The sequence below is a fragment of the Lynx canadensis genome, chromosome C1 (assembly GCF_007474595.2).
Source record: "Lynx canadensis isolate LIC74 chromosome C1, mLynCan4.pri.v2, whole genome shotgun sequence".
Classification (NCBI taxonomy): Eukaryota; Metazoa; Chordata; class Mammalia; order Carnivora; family Felidae; genus Lynx; species Lynx canadensis.
In genome coordinates this window covers 27,553,804-27,571,613 of record NC_044310.1, presented here as the reverse complement: position 1 = coordinate 27,571,613, position 17,810 = coordinate 27,553,804, and the positions used below count along the sequence as shown (strand labels likewise).

At 40.7% G+C, this 17,810-nt stretch overlaps 1 protein-coding gene across 3 annotated transcripts in view; it reads right to left on the bottom strand.

Annotated features, from left to right (window-relative positions):
- THRAP3 (thyroid hormone receptor associated protein 3) overlaps positions 1-17,810 on the bottom strand; it is a 76,916-nt gene that overhangs the window by 36,038 nt on the left and 23,068 nt on the right. For 2 of the 3 annotated variants that reach the window (XM_030323552.2, XM_030323555.1), the window contains exon 2: positions 13,062-13,167. The gene's annotated coding sequence lies outside the window, so the exon portion shown is untranslated. The remainder of the gene's footprint in view (positions 1-13,061; positions 13,168-17,810) is intronic. The other variant, XM_030323553.1, reaches the window with a different exon arrangement.

The window sequence follows — 17,810 nt, the reverse complement described above, 5'->3', positions numbered from 1 at the left end:
AAGAAATCATTTAAGATTCACATCATATTCTACTCCTTTATAAAAACTAGCCAATCTGCCTGAAACCACTTACTTTTTTTTTTTTTTTAATGTTTTTATTTATTTTTGAGAGGCAGAGCATGAGTAGAGGAGGGGCAGAGAGAGACAGACCGAGACACAGAATCCAAAGCAGGCTCCAGGCTCTGAGCTGTCAGCACAGAGCCCAACACAAGGCTTGAACTCACACTCCGTGAGATCACAACCTGAGCCGAAGTCAGACGCTTAGCCAACTGAGCCACCCAGGCACCCCTGAAATCACTTACCTTCTAACTGTACTTAAAAACTTATCACTTGCATCGGGGAGAAGCCACCTATACCAAATTCAGGCAGCACCAACCTCACTTGGAAAAGATGAGCTCCCAGAACGAGTCTGGGCTCTGCTACAGAATCCTGTCAGAGTGAGGGACACTGCTGCTAGCTTCTTCCCATCACAGAGCCAGCAAGAGGTCACATTTCCTTTTTCTTCTTCAGTGACTGAATTCATTTCTTGTCTCAATGACATGGCAAGCTCCACCCCTTCCATCTTTCACTTTTTAAAGGAACAGGACCATATTACTTCTGAATAACTTGGAAAGGTAGGAAAAATTCAATGATATGTATTTTTCCCTATTGCACAGAATACAGCAGGCAAAGAGGCACTAATTATTTCAAACCTGATTTCCATACAGGAATCAGAGTTTTATAAAGCTTGCTTGCTTGCCTGCTAGGACATTGGAGAAAATATTAATTTAAGACCACAGTGATAAATCTTTGCTAGGAAACACCTTTATTCACTCTTTTAATCAAACTATTTCTCCTTTAATCAGAAATTAAAACATATGAAAGTCTTAACTAGTGGGATATTCATTCACAGAAGGCAACATAATCAGTGCCTGAAAATTCTGAAAAATGCACACAAACAATGAACTTAGGTCCCAAGTCACCAGCTTGAAAAAAGCTAGTAAAATAAAATGCCTATAAGAAATTTTACACACCAATTAGTTTTAAGTATATATAAGGCATATATATATACACATATATATGCTTATATAAGCATATATGCTTATAAAGCGTAAGTATGCCTCTTAAAGGTATTCTGAAGGAATAACAAGTGTGTAAGTGATAACTTTATTTGCCAGCATCTTGTGTGGTAAGTACAGCGTAAGGTTTATCTAATAATGTCATAGCAAAAGGAAGTGACATGGATAAGAGAGGCGTTCTGGGGAACTTTAAGAAAGTAATAATCTCTATAGATTTCAGTTTATTCTTTTGTGAAACGTGGATAATACTAGACATACAACTTCTAAGGCTTCAGGATAAGTAGCAGGTTGGGCTTTACAAACAAAATAGGACACTGCATTAAGAGATGCTTAACAGAAAGGTAAATACACCATTATTTCATAATTTAAAACTTAGTCTTGCTTTCTCATTAAAGCAAGATTCACAATCTCTATACACAGGCATACAACGGGAGATACTGCAGGTTTGGTTCCAGACCACAGTAATAAAGTGAGTCAAGTGTTTTGCTTTAAAATTTATGTCTACACTATACTGTAGTCTATTAAATGTGCAATAGCATTGTGTCTAAAAAAATGTACACACCGTAATTAAAAAATACTTTACTGCTAAAAAATGCTAACCATCATCTGAATTTACATAAGTTGTAATCCCTAATCATAGATCACCATAACAAATATAATAAAAAACATCTGGAATACTGCAAGAATCACCAAAATGAGACACAGACATGAAGTGAGCAAGAACTGTTGGAGACATGTGCCAACAGACTAGCTTGATGCAGAATTGCCACAAGCATTCAATTTGTAAAAACAAAAAGAAAACAAAACACAAAGTGTCTACCAAGTGCAATAAAGTGAAGTACAGTAAAAGGTAGGTATGCCTACAGTTACTTTGGTTAAGACTGGTATGTGTATATTCCCCAAAAATACCACTGTCCAGCAAGAACCAGGAGCATTCTGTTCACTCTATGAGAATTTATTGAATGCTAATTCTTATGTTATACATTATGCAAGATGCAGCAAGCAAGAGAGAGAAGTTCCCTGTCGTGCTGTAATTATACACAGAAAAGTATTTTGGGGGGCACCTGGGTGTCAGTAGGTTAAGCGTCCAACTCTTGATTTCAGCTCAGGTGATGATCCCAGGGTCGTGGGATCAAGCGCTGCATTGGGCTCTGCGTGTAGCATGGAACCTACTCAGGATTCTCTTTCTCCCTCATCCTTTGCCCCTCTCCCTTGCTCACGCTCTCTCCCCCTCTAAAATAAAAAATAGTAGTAAATTAAACAAAAACCACAGCAGCTTTAAAAAAAAGTAGGGGTGCCTGGGTGGCTTAGTAGGTTAAGTGTCCGACTTCAGCTCAGCTCATGATCTCACAGGTCATGAGTTTGAGCCTGGCATCAGGTTCTCTGTCAGTGCAGAACCCACCTTGGATCCTCTGTCCTCCTCTCTCTCTGCCCCTCCCCCGCTCATGCTTAGAGTGTCTCTCTCTCAAAATTAAGTAAACATTTTTTAAGAAAGTATTTTTCACTATCTCTTCAGATTCACAATGTGACTTTGGGAGTTTTCTTTTGCAGGCACCAGTGTAAAGTCAGAAACAATGTCACTAGCTGTGCTACCTTTTGCCAGTCACATCTTCTCTTTGAACTGAAGTTTTCTCAGTTGTTAAAAACAGGGGTAACGCTTTAATTCATAATAATGTATCATTATTGGTTCATTAATTGTGCTAAATGTACCATACTGGTGTAAGGTGTTAATGAGGGGAAATTGGGGGGGGGGGGTGCCTGGGTGGCTCAGTCGGTTGAGCACCCCGACTTCAGCTTGGGTCACAATCTCACAGTTCATGAGTTTGAACCCCACGTCGGGCTCTGTGCTAACAGCTTGGAGCCTGGAGCCTGCTTCGCATTCTGTCTCCCTTGCTCTCTGCCCCTCCCCCGCTTGCTTGTGCGCATGCATGCATACACTCTCTCTCAAAAATAAACACTGAGGGGCGTCTGGGTGGCTCAGTCGGTTAAGCGGCCGACTTCGGCTCAGGTCATGATCTCGCGGTCCGTGAGTTCGAACCCCGCATCGGGCTCTGTGCTGACAGCTCGGAGCCTGGAGCCTGTTTCAGATTCTGTGTCTCCCTCTCTCTGACCCTCCCCTGTTCATGCTCTGTCTCCCCGTCTCAAAAATAAATAAAACGTTAAAAAAAAAAATTTTTTTTTAAATAAAAATAAACACTGAAAAGAAAATTAAAAAAAAAAATAAGGGGGGAACTGGGTAAGGGGAATATAGGAACTATTATGGGTTGAATTGTTTACCCTCACCCCCAAAATTTATATGTTGAAGTCCCAACCCCAAGTACCTCGGAATGGGACCTCATTTGGAGATAGGACCTCCATTGAGGTATAGGACTGGTGTCCTTATAAAAAGAGGAAATCTGGACACAGGGATATGCAGAGGAAAGACAATGTGAAGAGACACAGGAAGAAGAGAGCAATCTCCATGCCAAGGAAGCAACCCTGCCAACACCCTGATGTTTTTACCTTCGAGCCTCCAGATCTGCAGAGCAATAAACTGCTCTTGTGGAAGTCGCCTAGTTTGTACTTTCTCTCAGCAGCCTGAGCAAACTCATACAAGGATTTTGTACCATCCACGCAATGGTCTAAACCTATCTTCAAACAAAAACTTTTTTAAACAAACAAAAAAAAGCAGGGGGATCTGGTATCCCTCTCTCATGGTTATGAAGACCAAAGTAGAAGATGACTGGGAAATTCCTGTTCAATGGCAAGGGAACCCCAACACACAGCAAGCAACCAAGCTAGCACTAGAATCCAGGTTTCGTTCAGTGTTTTCCACAATCTAAGCTTGCTTCAAGATGCACATAAAGGTGGATGTGAGAGAATCTGAAGTAAATTATCAATCTCAAATGCCCTGTCTCAAATGGACAGCACCCCTGAGAGCCACTTTCTAATACAGAACCAGGTTCTGTGGCTTTGGCACCAAAAAAGAACTAGGCTCCAGTCCTGGGTGCTCCATTCATTAGCTGGGTAAGATATTGCCCCAATCTTCCAAAAATGACCTACCACTCACAAAACCACCATGGGAACTAAGTAAGTGCACATAAACTGCCTGGCACATAGCAGATAAGTTCACACCACAAGGTCTGTTCAGCTACAACCCCAGAGTGGTGAGAGGGAGATACTGAGGAACTTTCTCTAACAGCAAACAGATTTCACCACTGAATTCTATTTTCTTGTTATTAGTAATAAGTAATCAGATATCTTCCTACACAGAACAATAAAGTGCTTTATACCTTTTCTAGCTAAATCAGCATGTATTGCACTGAGAGGTATAAAGAAGCAAGAAAAGGTCACATTCTAAGGTCATGACCTTTGGAGAAAAATCCCTTTGCTGCTAGATGTTAGCAGAGAAAATCAACAGCAAGCTGAGGGGCCATTCATTTGGAACCTGTTCACCACAATATCCCCCAGTGTAGGCAACTTGTGGTATTTTCTCTTGAGAATTTGCTTAAGTCCAATGGGTGTCTACTAATCAGGATCTTCTATGCAATTAATCTTTCATCATTAGAAAAACAGAATGGACAGTATATGCATAGTCAGTAGCTTAAATAATCTTCAATTCACCCCAGAGGCTGTTCTCCTATATCCCTAGGGGAGGGTAACGGCAATTTTAGTTCCACTTTTAAATGAGTATATGTTACCACTGGGGAATATCTTCTCATTTTTTAGAGGAAATCTCAGCTTTTCTAACTTAATAAAGGCACTATAGCCTGTTAACTAATGACCTATGGCCTCCTTCTAGCTCTCATTATGGTAAACCTTTTTAAAAGCTGAATTAAACAGCCAATCATGACACTTACCTGTGTTTTTTTTTTTAATGTTTATTTATATTGAGAGAGAGAGAGAGAGCGCGAGCGCGCGAGCCCATGAGCAGGAGGAGGGGCAGAGAGAGAGGAGAGAATCCCAAGCAGACTCTGCACCACCAGCACAGAGCCCAACACAGGGCTCAATCTCAGGAAGTGTGAGATCATGACCTGAGCCGAAATCAAGAATTGGGTGTTGAACCAACTGAGTCACCCAGGTGCCCGACACTGAATTATTTTTTAAAATGAAATTATTATGGGGCACCTGGGTGGCTCAGTCAGTTAAGCATCTGACTCTTGATTTTGGCTCAGGTCGTGACCTCACAGTTGTGAGATCGAGCCCCACTTCAGGCTCTGCACTAGCGTGAAGCCTGCTTGGGATTCTCTCTCTCCCTCTGTCTCTCTGCCCCTTCCCTGCATGCACGCACACTCTCTCTCTCAAAAGTAACATTTAAAAGAAAATGAAGTTATTACTACTAATAGCTTGGGCTTAACCAATAGTGCATACTGCAATCACCTCTAGAGCTTTAAGAGAAGTCCATTTATCAAATCTAAAGGTTTTTTTTATGTTTATTTACTTTTTAGAGAGAGGGCAAGCAGGGAGGGGCAGTGAGAGGGGGAGACAGAATCCCAAGCAGGCTCCATGCCCTCAGCACAGAGCTCAATGCAGACTCGAACCCACAAACCATGAGCTACCCACGGAAGATTCTTATTGAGGAAACCTGGAAAGGGATTCAGAACCACTGGCATATGGACACTGCAGATTCCAAGGAGTGGAAGGACTGTGGTCTCCCTTCATCAAGTTATCATCCCACCCCTGATGCACAGCCACTGTTTACAAGTTCTATATCAAGCTCGTTTATAACTCTCTTAGGAGAAACTGTTTGGTATCTTTTATAAACATTGGTCTTTTTAGGATCAAATCATCTTCTCCAAACAAGTTTATCACACGTGGTTTAGAGGGAAAAAAATACATGTGTTCAAGTTTATTTCATTTCATGTTAATCTTTCATTGCTTTAAATTGTATTTGGAAGATGGGAGTATGTCATTCAATAAGTAAATCATATTAATTTTTCTGTTCCTTCAGACATATGAGCCTTCAGGACTGCACTGTCCAATACACCTATGGCTACTATGCCCTTGAAATGTTCCTGATCTGGACTGACATGAGCCATAGGTATAGAATATAGTATTTCAAAGACTTAGTACAAAAAAATCAAAATATAACTACCTCACTAGCTATTTTTTACATTACATGTTGAAATGAGAATGTGTTGGGTATATTACATAAAATATACCATTAATTTCATTTGCTTGCTTTTTTTGTTGTTTGTTTTTATGGCTGCTAGAAAATCCAAAATTACATATGGCCCATACTGGACTTCTCTTCAACAGTGCCGTCCTAAAGGACAACAAAAGATTACCTATTTTCAAATGCTCAAGTTTTAAACCTGATCGAATATTATTTTGTCACTTTTATTTTTAAGTAAACTCTATGCCCAATGTGGGGCTCAAACTAACAATACCAAGGTCAAGAGTTACACGCATGCTCTACTGACTGAACCACCCAGGCACCCCTATTTTAAGTCACTTTTAAATTCATATTTATTTCTGCAGTTTACAGTCTCTATCCAGTAAGATCTTCCTGTTGATAGAACCACCTGATAACTTTCCATTTACATCTGCTCTTCAACCAGATAAGTTGAGGAAAAAAAGAAATGTCTTGGGGTGCCTGGGTGGCTCAGTCAGTTAAGTGTCCAACTCTTGGTTTCAGCTCAGGTCATGATCTCATGGCTTTGTGGGTTTGAGACCCACATCGGGCTCTGTGCTGGCAGTGAGGAGCCTGCTTGGGATATCTCTCTCTCCTCCCTTGCTGCCTCTCGCCTAGTTGTACTGTCTCTCTCAAAATAAACGAACTTGGGGCGCCTGGGTGGCTCAGTCGGTTGGGCGACCGACTTCGGCTCAGGTCATGATCTCGCAGTCCATGAGTTCGAGCCCCGCGTCGGGCTCTGTGCTGACAGCTCAGAGCCTGGAGCCTGTTTCGGATTCTGTGTCTCCCTCTCTCTCTGCCCCTCCCCTGTTCATGCTCTGTCTCTCTCTGTCTCAAAAATAAATAAACGTAAAAAAAAAAATTAAAAAAATAAATAAATAAACTTAAAAAAAGAGAGGGAGAGAGAACTGTCTTAAATACACATAAAACTCTACGTAAGAAACCAAAAATGATTTCATTTTGGATTTTATCAGTCACCTGAGTCTACAGAAGGAACCAAGAAGAACCCAACCCACTGCTTCCATTAAAGTGAATTAAGGCACCATTCGAAGCTATCTAAATTTAAAGACAACACAACTACCCCAACCCCAGTTAGATCCAAACACCCAACCAGAACTTGGTTCGCATATTATGTGATCAATACAGCTCCGCTCTCTGGGATTTCCTTTAGGAACAGCATATAAACTACCTATAGAAATAGGTCTATTTATTTCCTAGAACATCTTGTTTAGTTTTTTAATAAAGGAACAAAACTGAATTCATCATTTAGGTATGGAAGATCAGGCTTGCCATAGTTTCAATATACTAAGTGATGTGGCCCTTGCCTACTTGTCCAACACCATCTCAAACCACTCTCTCCCAGGCACAATGGCCTTCTTTCTGTTCCTTGAACAAGGCAGGCATTTACAGTCCCAGCACCTTTCCACTTGCCATTGTCTTCAAATGAACTCTTCTGCAGTCCCCAGCATGGCTGGCTTCTTTCCCATCCTGCTGATCTCAGCTACTTGAAAAGGCCTTCCTTTAGTATATTATCTAAATGAAACCTCACTGCTCCCCCACCCCCAATTTATCTGGCTGTCCTATTTATTTCATTCCTGATACTTAGGAAAATCTGAAATTATCTTATCTGCCTCCCCAAACTAGAAAGCAAGCCCCCCAAGAACACAAGTCCTGTCTGCCTTCCATGCTCACTGCTGGTATCCCCAGCACAGAAAGCAGGCACAGTAATAAGGACTCAAGGGGATACTGACTGAATGAATCAAAAAATTCCAAAGCAGCCTTCAAAGACAAAGGAGGTTAAAATCCAGTACGCTTATTTGAAACACTGTGCAACTGGCTTCCTATGTACATTCCCTTCTAGTCTTTATTTTCTAATTATCAACACTTAAGTCTCTTGAAGAACTGCCATATTTCTGTATGGATAAAAACATGAAATATGGAAATAATTATACTTTGTTTGCTCAGGGTGGAGAAGAAAGAAAGGCTTATACCACTAACTAAAAGATGAAATAAGGCTACAATAATAAAAACACTGAGTATCAGTACAAGATTAGAGAAATAAATGGAACAAAATACAAAGTTTCAGGGTGCCTGGCTGGCGCAGTCAGTTAAGCATCTAACTCTTGATCTCGGCTCAGGTCATGATCTCAGTTCGTGAGTTCAAGCCCCACATTGGGCTCCACACTGATGGTGCAGAGCCTGCTTGGGATTCTGTCTCTCCTCCTTTCTGCCCCTCCTCTGCTTGTATGTGCGTGCGCGCGCTCTCTCTCAAAATAAATAAACAAACAAAAAACTTAAAAAAAAAGTTTAGAAGTATACCCTCCCTGTCAGGGACACCTGGGTAACTCAGTTGGTTAAGTGTCCGACTTCAGCTCAGGTCATGGTCTCGCAGTTCGTGGGTTCAAGCCCTGCGTCGGGTTCTGTGCTAACAAAACAGCTCAGAGCCTGGAGACTGCTTTGCTTTCTGTGTCTCCCTCTCTCTCTGCCCCTCCCCCGCTCAATGGTCTGTCTTGCTCTGTCTCAAAAATAAATATAAACATTAAAAAAAAAAAATTTAGGGGTGCCTGGGTGGCTCAGTCGGTTAAGCGTCCAACTTCGGCTCAGGCCATGATCTCGCAGTCCGTGAGTTCGAGCCCCGCGTTGGGCTCTGGGCTGATGGCTCAGAGCCTGGAGCCTGCTTCCGATTCTGTGTCTCCCTCTCTCTCTGACCCTCCCCCGTTCATGCTCTGTCTCTGTCTCAAAAATAAATAAACGTTAAAAAAAAAAAAAATTTAAGGGGCACCTGGGTGGCTCAGTCCGTTAAGTGTCCAACTTCAGCTCAGGTCATGATCTCACAGTCTGTGAGTTCGAGCCCCACATCGGGCTCTGTGCTGACAGCTCAGAGCCTGGAACCTGCTTCAGATTCTGTGCCTCCCTCTCTCTCTGCCCCAACCCACTCGCATTCTGTCTCTCTCAAAAATAAATAAACATTAAAAAAAAAACCTTTTTTTTTTAATTGGAAAAAAAAGAAAATATTAGTGTCTATTTGATAAGCCTATGTAAGCCTATTTATTAATTTTCTCAGAGATAAAAGATATTCTATCCATCATAAGCGGACAGGAATATAGTAATAATAATAAAAAAAAATAACCAGGCACTTCTCTAAATGCTTCACATACATTAATTCACTGAGCTTACAACACTGCTATGAGGTACACACTATTATTACCCACATTTTACATGAGGAAATGATCCACAATCTTAAATACTGAACTATTTCACTTCTCTGCTGCAGAGAACAAAAGGGAGCTCTTGAAAACTAAACATGTAAGAACACATGTTCAGCAATCCCACTTCTGGGTATTTATCCAGAAGCAGCAAAATCTAGACCTCAAAGAGATGTCAGCACTCCCATTCACTGAAGTTCTATTCACAATAGCCAAGATGGGAAAGAATCTAAATGTCCATCAACAACAGATGAATGGATAAAGAAAACATGGTATATACATACAATGGAATACTATTCAGCCTTAAAAAAAAAGAATTCTGCAATGTGTGCCAACATGCACCAACCTTGAGGACGTTACGCTAAGTAAAATAAGCCAGTCACAAAAAGACAAATACTGGCTGATTCCATTTATATGAGGTATCTAAAAGAGACAAACTCACTGATTCAGAGTGGAATGGCTGTTGTCAGAGCGCTGGGGGGAGAGGGAAATGGGCAGGTACTAATCAAGCACATCAAGTTTCAGTTACGTAAGATAAATAAGCTTTAGAAATCTGTTGTACAACACTGTATCTACAGTCAGCAATAATGTACCATATGCTTAAAAATTTGTTAAGAGGATAGATCTCATCTTAAATGTTCTTACCACTATAAAATAAATATCATCATCCATGATGTCAGTAAATTGAAAAGCCTTCATAAGAGGTGGGAAGGAAGGTTTGTAGTTAACTGCAGCTGGAATCTCTGACTCACATGGGACAATTTAAGAACTAACTACTGCCTGGGGGACTCAGCCTGGTTAAGTGTCTGACTCTGGATTTGGTTCAGGTCTTGATCTCACGGTTTGTGAGATCAAGCCCTGCTTCTCCAGATTCTCTCTCTCTCTGCCTCTCCTCAACCCTCTCAAAATTTAAAAACAAAACAAAAAAAAAATGATTTCCAGCTTGTCTTGAAGACACAAGCTTCTGCATATGTATGAAGGGCATAACTATATTTTTGTAGGGACTGCAGTTGTTTAGAGTTATATGAAGAACTGAGTAAATAAAGATATTGATGAATATGGGGGTGTTTGGTGGGCTGTGTCAGTACAGCAACTCTTGATCTTGAGGTCGTGAGTTCAAACCCCATGCTGGACAGAGATTACTTTTTTAAACAGTTGATAAGGGGCATCTGGGTGGGTGGCTCAGTCTATTGAGTGTCTGACTCTTGATTTCAGCTCAGGTCATGATCCGAGGGTCGTGGAATGGAGCCCCATGTGGGGCCACGTGCTGAGCATGGAGCCTGCTTAAGATTTTCATTCTCCCTCTCTTTCTCTCATTCCCTCTCTCCCTCCCTCACTGCCCCCTCCCCCGCTCGTGCACACTCTCTCTCAACAAGAAAAAAGCTGATGAATGTGGAAAAAAAAAAAAAAAATATATATATATATATATATACACAAACATAAATGATAAAAACAACAAAGGTTAGAAAATGCAACCCAGAAAATAAAGAGATGGAAATAGCAGAAAAAAAGATAATTTACAGGATCAACCCAAAAGATACAACATCCAATTAATAATAATTCCACAAAACAGTAGCAAAAATAAAGGGGAGAAAAATCAACAACATAATTCCTGAAAATTTCCTGGAACTGGGGGACTTTTAAGTTTCAGTCCATTAAGAGACCAGCACATTAGATGAAAACAGCCACACCAAGAACATCGTCGTAAGATTTCAGAAAGCTGAGAAAGAGAAGTTCTGAAGTTTCAGGGGTCAAAGGTAACTTACATCTCATCAACAGTGAAAGCCAACAGGCAATAGAACAGGATCTTAAAAATCTGAAGGAATATTATGTTCCAACTAGAACTCTAAACCCAGCCAAACTAATAATCAATATTAAGGCAGAGTAAAGGCATTTTTAGACATGTATGTCTAAACAATTTACCTCTTGTGGACCCTTTTCTCAGAAAGCCAACGGAGAATGGCGCTTCTCCAAAACAAGAGATTCGATCAAGAAGGAAAGGATGTGGGAAAAGATAATGGGATCTAGCACAAGAGACACAGGAAAAATCATGAGGATGATGATGCTGAGACAGCAAGTATGACGGCTGGGCAGCTACCTTGAGAATATCCAGAATGGAGCAGATTAGAAGGTATCTCCAGGAAGATAAAATTTGTCATATAGCTAAAACATTTAAAGTATCAAGGAAGATTTACACTTCTGGGTAGAGTTTAAAGAGGAATAACTGAGGAAAAATAGAAATTAAGCAAAACAGACCAAAAAAAAAGATCTTTATTAGCAACAGAGAAAATAAAAAGTCATGCAAGGGGCGCCTGGGTGGCTCCGTCAGTTACGTGCCTGACTTCAGCTCAGGTCACAATCTCATGGTTCGTGAGTTCTGACAGTTCAGAGCCTGGAGCCTGCTCCCAATTCTGTGTCTCCCTCTCTCTCTGCCCCTCCCCCACTTGCACTCTATCTCTCCCTCTCAAAAATGAATAAATATTAAAAAAAAATTTTTTTAAGAAAATGAAAAGTTATGCAGAACAGGAAAATTAACCATAGCATGTAACATGACTTGGCTGTGAATAAGTTATACACAACCATAATACTGTCAACAGTGAATACTAGCCAATTAGGATTGTATTAGAAACCACTACTATCCAAGGTGGGGGAGGTAACACATAATACCAAAAACTAGAAAATCAGTAAGTAGCAAAATAAGCTTATTACTTAAAGGCAATATCAAAAGAAATGGTAGAGTTGAAAGTGATTGCATTAGGGACTAGAAAGGGTTTCTGTACGTTAATAAAAAGAAAAAAGTACAACATATAAAATGCTTTCTAAAGTTAAGGAAATCAAATGCATTCATGAATTTATTCATGTCTATTACACAGTTATCCAAGACAGAGAAAAATGCGAGAAAAGCCTAAATGTCTACCAAAAAGGAACTAGTTAGGTAATTTTAAATTATTTTTTAAATTTTTTTTTTCAACGTTTATTTATTTTTGGGACAGAGAGAAACAGAGCATGGACGGGGGAGGGGCAGAGAGAGAGGGAGACGCAGAATCGGAAACAGGCTCCAGGCTCTGAGCCATCAGCCCAGAGCCTGACGCGGGGCTCGAACTCACGGACCGCGAGATCGTGACCTGGCTGAAGTCGGACGCTTAACCAACTGCGCCACCCAGGCGCCCCAAGGTAATTTTAAATTATATGGCACATCCATGATGATGAAATGCCATGAGTCACTTAAAAATGCAAACAGGGAAAGACTTGCTCTTGTTAACAAGAACCAGGTGAGACAAAAAAAGTCCAGCCCCGGTTTTGTTAAACACACACACATCCAAATAACACATGCATGGAAGGAGACTATTCACCAAAATATTAACAATGATTATACATACGTCAAGTTTATGGATGATTTTTTTCAGTATTTCCTAATGAATAAACATGCGTTATTAAAGGACTCAAAAGTTAGTTAAAATAAAAAAGGTAAGTGCCAATTCTACAACTTAGAATAGAATCAGAGAGGAGAGCAGAACTACTTTATCATCTTGTTTCAGTTTATTAAGCTGAAAAATAAGCATTGCTTAACAAGAACCCAGGACTTCCAGTAAGGAATCTTCTCGATTCCTTACCTCTTAACACAAGACTGGTTTTATAAGCCAATGAAGTAATTATTAGTTCCTTTTACCACCATGCATTTACCTTATTTAAACAATGATTCGACTTGCACCGGATCCCAAAGACACTACCTGAAAAGAACACTGGCAGTGTCACTGGCTTCTCCAATTTACAAAGTCAGGATACTATTCTGGAACGAGAAGAAACAAGCAGTGATAAGACACTTACCCAAACAAACCTTGCAGATTGTATCCTGAAATACAGATGCTAGAAATCTCTAAACAAAACCTCTACTTTTTTTTTTTAACTTTTTAAAATTTTTTTAATTTATTTTTGAGACAGAGAGAGACAGAGCATGAGCAGGGGAGCACAGAGCCTGACACAGGGCTCGAACTCACGGACTGTAAGATCCTGACCTGAGCTGAACGGACGCTTACCCAACTGAGCCACCCAGGCGCCCAACAAAACCTCTACTTTAACCCTCAACTTCACTCCCAGTGGACACAGGTTTCTTTCTCAAAGAATGCTGGCCCAGAGGTCTTCTGTCTCACACACGTTTTCATGCATCCAACCCCCTGGAGTAAGGCTGCAGAATGGAAAGCTAAAACCTTCCTCTTGTATCCTGATACTCTCACTGGCAGTGTTTCAGGTGCTACAATTTGCATTATGAAAGACTGACTGGCAAACTCCATAATTTAACCTGGAGAATTACTTCAGAACATTTAGATTACTTGAAACAAAAAAATTTAACTGAGGTATGCCAAAGTGAATTTAACAGATACATTTCAAGTTAAAACAACTCCTCATCCTCATCCCTCAAAGCACAAGAGAACCCTTCTGATCCAGTGGTTTAAATATTCCCCTATCTAAACATTACTAACATGGCCATATATCAAAGCTATGTAGTGTTATCCAAAACAAATAGGAAAACAAAGTTCCCAGATCAGAAAGTATGTAGTTAATGTCCTTACTCCTACATTGTTAAAGCTTTATCATTTGTTCACATTGCTATACAGTAGGAAGCACTCAAAATTCAAATAATCTGAAGATGCAGTCTTAACAATCTCTTTTTTCACTTGTTCAGCATTCACTCAATTAAGGACACCCACCTTAACTTTCTCTGAAATCTGTGGTTTGCACATAGCAGAATCCTTGCCCAATTAGCCAGGAAAGAAAGGAATGTATTTCCTTAAGCTATGGTCTCTTGGTACATGTGGAACCCTCAGCCTAGAATGCCTCCTCCCCTCCCACCAACCAAACTCCTACTCATTCTTACAGGGGTCTCCTCCCCCAGCAAGCTGCCCCTGGTGCACTCAGGCTGAGTTAGGTACTGCTTCTTGTTGTTACCCTAGGTGTGTCTCCACTTAGATTCATCTCATTGTATCCACCAATGTCAATTTTCCTCAAAGGGCTGCAAACTCTATATACCTAACAATGATATGTATTTGCTTAGTAAACTGAAAACCCAAGCAATAAAATCTTGACCAATGCCAAAAGTAAACGCGTAATTAACATTAGGAAGTGGCCATAAAAACCTACTCTTAAAACAGGATAAGACAATTTTATTAAGACAAAATTAGTATTCCATCAGACACTTTACCAAAATAATGACAGCGTTTACATCTTAGTTGATAAATGGTAAAAACACAGCACTTTAAAAAACTTTCTTGCAAAATATTTTTCCATATATTCTTGCGGCTTATTCTTAGAACGTATTCCTAGGTTACATCAGCCAAAATTTCCTTGTTTTTAACTGCAGAGGCACAGGTGCTCATATCAGTCAGCTGCAGGGAAATCCCAATGACTGCTCCAGGATTGAGAACCGCTTAATCTGTAATGAACTGAATTAAAGAAACGGACTGATCCAATATACCCATCCTTATGATTCTAACCAAATAGTTCGCTCACGCTCGCTCTCTCGCTCTCGCTCTCACACACACACACACACACACACACACACACACACACACACACACACACTTCCCCTTCCTTCCATTTTACTACCCCATCGTGTTTCCTATTAATCAACCTCCTCTTGGACACTGGAAAGAATTTTATCACCCCAGCAAGTCTTCAATCTTCCACTGTTGCAATGGGTGGAGAAGCAAATCTAAGGACCTAGCCCTTAGTTATTCTGTGACAGTGAGGAGACACATGAAGCCCTGAGTCACCCCTGCCACCAGTTTTTATGCGCCCTCCCCAACTCGTCCTGTGTCATCTGGACATAGTCATACTTTGCAGCTTGTCTCTAAACCTCCCTTGGTCAAATACCAGTAGACTATTAGCTGGGACACTCTGACACTGCCAACAATATAGCTTTTCCCCTTCTACACAATTTCCCTTCTAACTGTCCACTTACCAAACAAAAATTTATTAAGTACCTAACACATTGCCAGGCACTATCCTAGGCAATGGTGTTTAAACAGTCTAAAAATCTCTTCATTTCTGGAGCTTACATTCTAGGAGGAAGTTGGCGGCACAGAGACATGGGTGAACAGGGCCTTGCAAGCCATTTTAAGGACTTTGGTTTTCTTCTGGATAATGTGGGCAGCCACTGGAGTGTTTTCAGTGGATGAGTTAACATGCTGAGAATTATGTTTTAAAAGGGTCATTTTGGCTGCTGAGTGTAGCAAGGTCAGAAGAAATTGGGAGATATTGCCTATAATAATCCAGGTAAAGGACAGGAGTGGCTTAGACTAGAGGGTATCTCGGAAGACTCCCGTGTTCCAGATATTACCAGACCTTGAGTTACAACACAGTTCCTAAACCCGACCAAAGGATAAACACTAATATTCTTAGGACCGCAGAATTCGTACCCCGCTATGGTTGAAGACTTAATTTTTTTTTCTTATCTCACCTCAGGCACCCACAGTAATCTTTTACTGAGATTAAGAACATAGATGACCTTGCACGCTCCTATGAACCAGAGTTCAGAGCTAGTCTCCTTTAAACCACCAAGTATTACTTGCATGTGTACTACCTTAAAGACTAAAACAGCATGAGGATACCAATAAAAGTGAACAAAAGAGCACAGTGTCTTCTATTCGAGTTTACCCAAAGTATCCACCAAAGAACAATATTTAACATTAGCTACTTCCCCTTGAAAAAAATAGTAGGGATTGAGGAGATTATGATAGCTGACAAACCTTTAGTGTTTTAGCACAGAAAACTGTGCAATGTCTGCTTTAAGTTCCTTCCATGGCATCAATCAGAATGGAGAATGAATCCAAGGCTGGTGACATTACTACATATGGCTTTGTAAAGAGAGATACTTCCAAATGGGTCATGTATGCAGAGGCTTCTACATTAAGGGGTCAGCAAATGATGCACTCAGACCAAATCTAGCCCAACTTTTTTTTTTTTTTTTTTTACCACCCACGAGCTAAGAATGATTTCTACATTTTTTAATGGTTGAAAAAAATCAAGAGTATTTCAGGATGTGTGAAAATTCTATGAAATTGTAACTTCAGCATCTATGAATAGTTTTATTGGAACAGAGCCACATTCCTTCGTTTACAGATAGCTGCTTTCACACAACAGCAGAGTTGAGTAGTTGCAAGAGAGACTGCACATAGTGGTCTTACCACTTCGCACTACTACAAATTTCAGTGAAGTGGTTATGGCCCAAGAGTAGTTCAAAAGTACCATGCATTCTGTCATATCACATTTTATTATTTTTTTTTTAATTTTTTTTTTTCAACGTTTATTTATTTTTGGGACAGAGAGAGACAGAGCATGAACGGGGGAGGGGCAGAGAGAGAGAGGGAGACACAGAATCGGAAACAGGCTCCAGTCTCTGAGCCATCAGCCCAGAGCCCGACGCGGGGCTCGAACTCACGGACCGCGAGATCGTGACCTGGCTGAAGTCGGACGCTTAACCGACTGCGCCACCCAGGCGCCCCGTCATTTTATTATTTTTAAATTACCAGTGTATATCCAGATGTTGAAACAAGAAGCCAGGGCACCTGGGTGGCTCAGTTGGTTAAGCAACCGACTTCAGCTCAGGTCATGATCTCATGGTTCATGAGTTCAAGCCCCACATTGGGCTCTGCGCTGTTAGTGCAGAGCCTGCTTCAGAACCTCTGTCTCCCTCTCTCTCTCTGCCCCTACCCCTCCCACACGTACATGTGTGTGTGCACACACATGCGCTCTCTCTCCCCAAAACAAACATTAAAAAAAAACGATGACAAAAGTGGACTTTGAATGTTACCCATTTAAGGGCAAGTGTGAAGTGTGGATTATTTTAACAACTTATATGGCAAAACACTGTCTATTATGAAAAAGCACCATGGCTGTACCAAGAAAACAATATCCATCAACATTACCAAACTAAGAACTCATCACAATAATCCCATTTCACAGAATTTTACTAGGAAGATTAGAAAATTTGGGGCGCCTGGGTGGCTCAGTTAAGCGTTCAGCTTCAGCTCAGGTCATGATCTTGCAGCTCATGGGCCCAAGCCTCGTGTTGGGCTCTGTGCTGACAGCTCAGAGCCTGAAGCTCACTTCGGATTCTATGTCGCTCTGTGCCCCTCCCCAACTCATGTTTCTCTCTCTCCCTCTCTCAAAAACAAACATTAAAAAAAAAATTTAAAGAGTATCTCATCACAACAGAAAACCTTCACAAAAACAAAAAATAAAAATGAAGCTACAACCAAAGTAAGTTTCTGAGTGGTTCATTTGTCAGCTTAACAAGGAAAGCCATTTATTTAGTGGGTTGATCAAATCATGTTTGCGGCAGCAGCCAGAGAAATGCGTCCATAGAAAATGAACTCATTGAGAATGCAAACTGGTGCAGCCACTCTGGAAAACAGTATGGAGGTTCCTCAAAAA